The sequence below is a fragment of the Lepidochelys kempii genome, chromosome 24, assembly GCF_965140285.1.
Source record: "Lepidochelys kempii isolate rLepKem1 chromosome 24, rLepKem1.hap1, whole genome shotgun sequence".
Classification (NCBI taxonomy): Eukaryota; Metazoa; Chordata; order Testudines; family Cheloniidae; genus Lepidochelys; species Lepidochelys kempii.
Genome location: NC_136403.1, coordinates 8,398,892 through 8,404,940, shown reverse-complemented (window position 1 = coordinate 8,404,940; position 6,049 = coordinate 8,398,892).

Sequence of the window (6,049 nt, the reverse complement as noted above, 5' to 3'; positions counted from 1 at the left end):
TGGTCATTGGGCGGTTCGCTCGCTGTGCCAACTGTCTGTGCAGGGCTGGGGCATTACACAGAGGGAACGCACATGCAGCCAAACATCTATCAACATCTAACCACATTGTAGCTGGATGGGGCGATGCTGGCTTTCTGCACAGATTATCAGATTTCCTGATCAAAGCCTCTTCTGAAATAAAAGTGAGTTTTCTTCTCCCTTCAAGCAAAAGACCGATAACGAATACTGAACATCAGGAATGTCACTGAATATCAGGCTTGTTTTAGGGAGAGCCCTTATGAGCCAACTTATACGGTTCTCTAACAATGATACAGTTCTTTGATTTCTAGATGTTGGCTTAAAAATCTTCTAGAAAGGATCTGATTCTCGAGGGTAACTTTTAGAGCATCCTGTTGATTTCAGCCATGTTTGTCTATATGGTTTCTGTTTAAGGGTTTGCTCCATTGTGATAGTCCAAGTTCTTACTCATTTCAGCAGATCAGGGACACCTGCACCTTTCATTTTATTTTTTCTTGGGTAGTATGTACTGTTAACTGAAGCTACCTTGAAGATGCAGTCACCGGCGCAGCTATTGATCCTGTTCTGCTGTTGCTTGTGAAATAAAACTGCTTCAGTGGGCCTAAGTACAAAACCATGGGAAGTTTGATACACCACCTACAGTACCTAGAACGTCTTTAATCTTGTAGCTGCTGAGGGCAGTGGAGCATTTCATTTTGCAGGGTTGGGGAAACAACTTCATGGACTTTTATTGTGATAAACTCCTGCATGGTTTACCAGGATGATGGTGGTTGAATTCTTAATCTCTGTATTAAGTGAGATCCAGATTGTCTGACAGAGAATCTGGTAGTGTGTCGCTGTCCTTGGGCTGCTGAGAGTTCTGGAGCTGTCCGGACGTGCCTCGGGGTAGGGAGACTAAATGCAGCAGGGGAGGGTTGTGCACTAAGGCTCGGCAGACCCATGGATTCAACTTGCAGCTCTTGACAGCTTCCCAGTGCAACACCTGAATTTCCCAGCTCTAAAATGATGATACTCCCTTACCCACAGGTGTGGTGAGGAGAGAGGCATCCATGTTGGTGATGTGCTCAGAGACAATGGTGCTGTGTATGGGGGGGATGTGTGTGCTACGTACTGTGCTTTGCCAAACTCGGGGTTCTCAACCTTGTAACCCCCTACTGTTTTTAGTGCACCAACTTGAGCAGAGCTAATGCCTGTCTGTCTACCTGTGCTGGGAGTCGTGCACACAACTGCTGTTAGATGTACCCTGCGCATTGTCTCGAGGAGGAGCCAACCCTCCTGGTGTGCCAGGGTTGCTGTTCCCTCCCTCCCCACTCCTTGAGAGGCCAGGCAGCTTAGCAGAATTTCTTAAAGGAATCTGTGGTCACCAAGGGATCTAATTGTCTGTAGTTCTTTCTCTGATTTTTTTTTTTTTAATCTGAGGCAGCCGGAGGCTGGAGTCACGAACATGCAACTGGGGTGAGTGGCGGGGGTGCGGTTCACCTCGATGTGGCTCTCTCGAACGCTGACATCTCTCCGGTGAAGGGGATTTTGTTGGCCATCTTCTAAGCCGTCTCACTTGCCTGCTTGAAGGCTACCAGAGCACACTGAAGCTGCTGCATTATCTACATCTAAGGATCTGTTCATTCCACCACACAGATGCTGCTAGTAATGGGGTGGAGCGTGGCAGCTTGAGGAGGTGAGGCATGATACTGTCTGCATCAGAAAGTGCTTGGAGAATTAAACCCCAAAGGCTGAGACTTTGGGCCTAATTCCTTATCTCCTTTGCGCTGTCCAGAGCTCTCTAAGAACCCCCAGTTTTAGGTCTCTTTTAATTCCCTGACCTTTAACCCCTCATTCACCTTTCTTTTGGCTGCTACTATGGAGTAACTAACCTTAAACCGCAGAGAAGTGAATACTGCACACAGCTGCCTGAGCCTGCTATGGCGTCCTTGGGTAGCTAGGAGGGATGCTGCTTGCTTTAGGTGTGCCCAGAGCCAGTATCTGGGGAGGCTGAGAGGCTGTGCTCTCAGTGTATGTTGCTGCCAGAGCTGGGCCTTGCTCCGTGGGGGGTCTGTCTCTCAGCCTCCCTCTCCCTCCTGATAAATCTACTGTCCCTGCCTAAACCTCACCCGTTCCAGCTTTATCCAAGTGTCCCCATGGTGCTCCATTCAGACCTCCTTCCTTTGCCTTCTGCTGGGGTTTGCCATGGGCCTAAGGCCCTGGGCAGGACTCCTGGGTTTCAATCCCTGGCTCTGCCACAGCTTCAGATTGTGATCTTGGTGCAAATTGCTTTCCTCTGCCCCAGCTTTCCTCCTCTGTACAAGAGGGAGGAGGTGGACTCGTGATGGGGGCTTTTTGCTGTCAGGCTCAATTCACTCATGGGCCCCTGGTGCGAAGGCACAGGGCTGAGGAATGGGATAGAGCTTGCAGGAATCAGGGCCTCCTTTCCTCTCCCTTTCCAAGAGTCTTGATCTCTGCTCACCTAGGCTGAAGGACTGGGTGGTGCTGTCTGCTCTGCCTCACCATCCTGTAGGCCCTGGTTTCGCAGATGGCAGGAGGCTGACCCCTGTCCGCCCACTGGGGTGACAATTCCCAGGGACGTTAGCTCCATTGTGGCTGCTGTGACATGATGAGGTAGCTGGAGTGAGTGAGTCTGAGGCCAGAGGGGAAGTGAAGGATCCCCAGGAGATCTGCATAGTGGACTGTTTCCTCACCATTGCTCACCCCCTGGAGCTATCCATTCCCTTTCCACCACCCTGCTCTCCTCCTGACCCCACACTTTCCTTCCAGGAGCCTGTCTACACTAGGTGAAAATGCAGGATGGCTCCTGGCAGCTGTGTTTTCAGATGTTTTTTGAGGGGCAGGGAGGGAGAGGGTTAAATTGTGTCACAGGCTGGGAGTGTAAATTGTGTTGTCCGCCTCTCCCGGTTTCCCTCTTCCTTCCTACTCCTGGCTCGCCAGACTCATGGGATGTAGCCACCCTCATCTCTGGCAATCTCCCCTGGCTCCCCTTTGAGTCCAGACTGGTCCTTGTCCTCCCCTTCATTTACTTCCACCTCTTTCCCACCCCGACACTGGCTGCCTCACCGTGCCTTGACATAATCTCCGTGCCGTTGGTGCAAGTCTTCTCCTCGGAGTTTGCAGCCAATGAACAGGCAGCTCCCCGTAGGATTACCTCACCACCCTGCATGTGCCTGCAATACGAGGTACGCCTGGGGCGAACGTATCCTGGCTGCCACGGCTACGTTGTATTTTTAAGTGTAGATGTACCCTAAATCACTGGATTCTGTCCTCACAGCCAGCATGCCAGGGCTTGTTGAAGGACCAACTGGCAATCAAATAAAGCTGGCGGTTCTTGGTTTGTTCCTGAGGGGACGTAGGGACCAACCTCAAGAGTTTAAAAAATCAGAAGTTGAGCTCCCCACAACTACTGAGCTTTCAAATGAGCACCATGGAAGGTGGAGCTCTTTAGTCGCCTTCTGATTATGGCACCTCTTCTAGTTTTCTCCAGTCACCAGAGCTAGAATATGTATTTTTTTTAAGAATGCTGAGACTCTCATGTAGTCACCTGGCTGCGGGAGCGGAGACGTTAAGAAAACCCACCAACTATCACAGGTCTTGCAATCAATCTGCAGCACTGATGCTGTTGCTTTGATGATTGATCAGGCATGACAGCTGGTGGTGGTCTCCCAGTTGTAGCGGAGACCAAAGATTGACTAGAGCCCAGCTTGCCTCTGAAATGGCTGGAAATAAGATGACTAGGGAGGGGAAGGAGAATGCAACCTGGAGGTGTTGACGGAGGGCTCCTATAGCGAGTCTTAGCTCTGTGCAGATGCCCAGGCCAAATCCTGACTAAACGGGGGGCAGGATGGGGAGGAATTCTGCTGACAGCCAAGTGAGGGAAGCAGTTTCTGACTCTTTAATGCACAGACAGAGACTGAGGTCAGCCGGCAATTTCTCAGGATCTCTTCTTTCCCTTCACCCTACACCCACCAGCTCATTCTCTGCAAGGACCCTAAAATTGGGGGCCAACCAGCTGGACTGGCCCACAGGTCAGGGAGAGCAGGGAAAAGAAGGGACCAAGTCACCTGGGTCTGGGAATAGGTTAATGCAATGAAAGGACTCTATGGCAGGAAGGCATTTGTAGCAGGTATTCTCTGGCATCAGCCCCTGCATCGTCCCAGATGGGAATAGGACGAATATGAAGGGAACTTGAGGGGGAGGGCTGGAGATTGGCAAGGGAGACAGATGCTGCAGAAGGGGTCACTTTCTGTGCTCCTCTCCCTTCCCTGTGTTCTCCCCCTTCCCCCTGCTGTTACAAAGAGGTTAGGGTGACCAGACAGCAAATGTGAAAAATCGGGATGGGGCTGGGGGATAATAGGAGCCTATATAAGAAAAAGACCCCAAAATTGGGACCAAGAATAAATTGTCTGAATTTCTAGGCCCGATGCCCTGGAGCCAGAGATTCAATTTCTGGTTCAGGGTTGACTCGGCCCTTCATTCTCCCAAGGCAGATGCATCGAAGTTCTACCCTGCTTGCTCTTTCAGCATGATTCAGACAAGACTGTAGAGACCCAAGGCCTTGTCTGCTCTGCAGGATGCAGGGGTTTCTGTAAAAACTGGGGCTTGCTCTAGTATCCTGGCCAAAGTGGTTAGCCCCATTTATACAGCTGGGGAGTATTAGAGATAGAAAGAATGAGCAGGAGGACCTAGATGCGGATTGAGTAAACGGGCTTCTTTATGGGGGTACTTGTTCCTTTCTACCCAATTGTTGAGTAAGCCCTGAATTAGTCACATCACACTCTTTTTATCTGTTAATATGTAAATAACCACATTTACTACAGCACCCCCAAAACCCTTATTTGATAATATGAATGCCCATATAATGAATATTAATAGCTACATACTGAATATAATTATACCTGCCCCTGTTTACATCATTAAGCATATTATACAGACATTTTTATCTTGAAGACACATTTCTTTGCAGTAACTGTAGCCACAAGTTCCCTTTAAGCAACAGTTCATAGGGGAGGGAGGAAGGGGCCATGACCCTGAGCTTGTTTATGTAGCTGGGAAAGAAGGAGGAAAGGGGGAGATAACACATTTCTCATGTAGCTGCAACACTTATCTCTCCTTAACAAGCAGAAGGGAAGGGAAAGGGGTGGCAACTTTATCTATCAGGCAAAAAGACAGTGCCTGCCTATGCCTTTACTCCCTATTACCATGATAGTGGCTCCCAGGTCTTTTCTTAACCCTTACATACCCCAACAGGGAGACTGAGGCGCGGGGAGATGAAGAGACTCACCCAAGCTTGGACCTTCGTGGCAGTGCCAGGAATACAACCTAGGAATCTCAGCTCCCAGTCCCCTTACGCTTAACTGCTAGACCATTTTCCTTCCCTTGACTGTTAGCAGAACCCAGGAGTCCTGGCTCCCGGTTCCCTGCCGGAGTTGGGATAAGACTATGACAAACCATGGAATTCTCTGTTCACTCACATGCAGTGGGGCTGGTCTTTTGGAGCAGGAAGATTTTGAGTTCTAGCCTTGCTGCTACTTAGAGTTTCCATAGTGGTCGCTGCTTGCAGCATAGTGTCAACAGGGCAGCTCCAGGATGCTTCTGATTACTTGCCATGTTCAGGATTGCTACCTGGTTTCAGAGCTGCACGTCTGATGCTGCGTAGCACGCGACCCCTGCTAGATGCACCACACAGTGCAGCCTCGGAAGCTCTCCCCCGGCTGGTGCAGCTGGCATCATTTGCAAACATTTGTGAGATTCAGCCATATTAGTGCATATGTGTTGACAGTAAATACAGCAGTTGCCAACACCCACTTTTCTGTATCCTTGAGTTTCTCTCTCTCTCTCTCTCTCTCGTTGAGAACTTGCTGCTTTTCCGGCTGGAACAGACCTTCTGAGCTAAACGCTTTGGGATCAGCTGCAACCAGCTTTTGTTGGGGTGGGGTAAGCGTGGGGTTCCCTGCCCTGCTTGGTAGAGGGAGACTATATCAGAGTGAAAGGAATTGACTAGCGTTGCAATGTCTCATACTCTCCC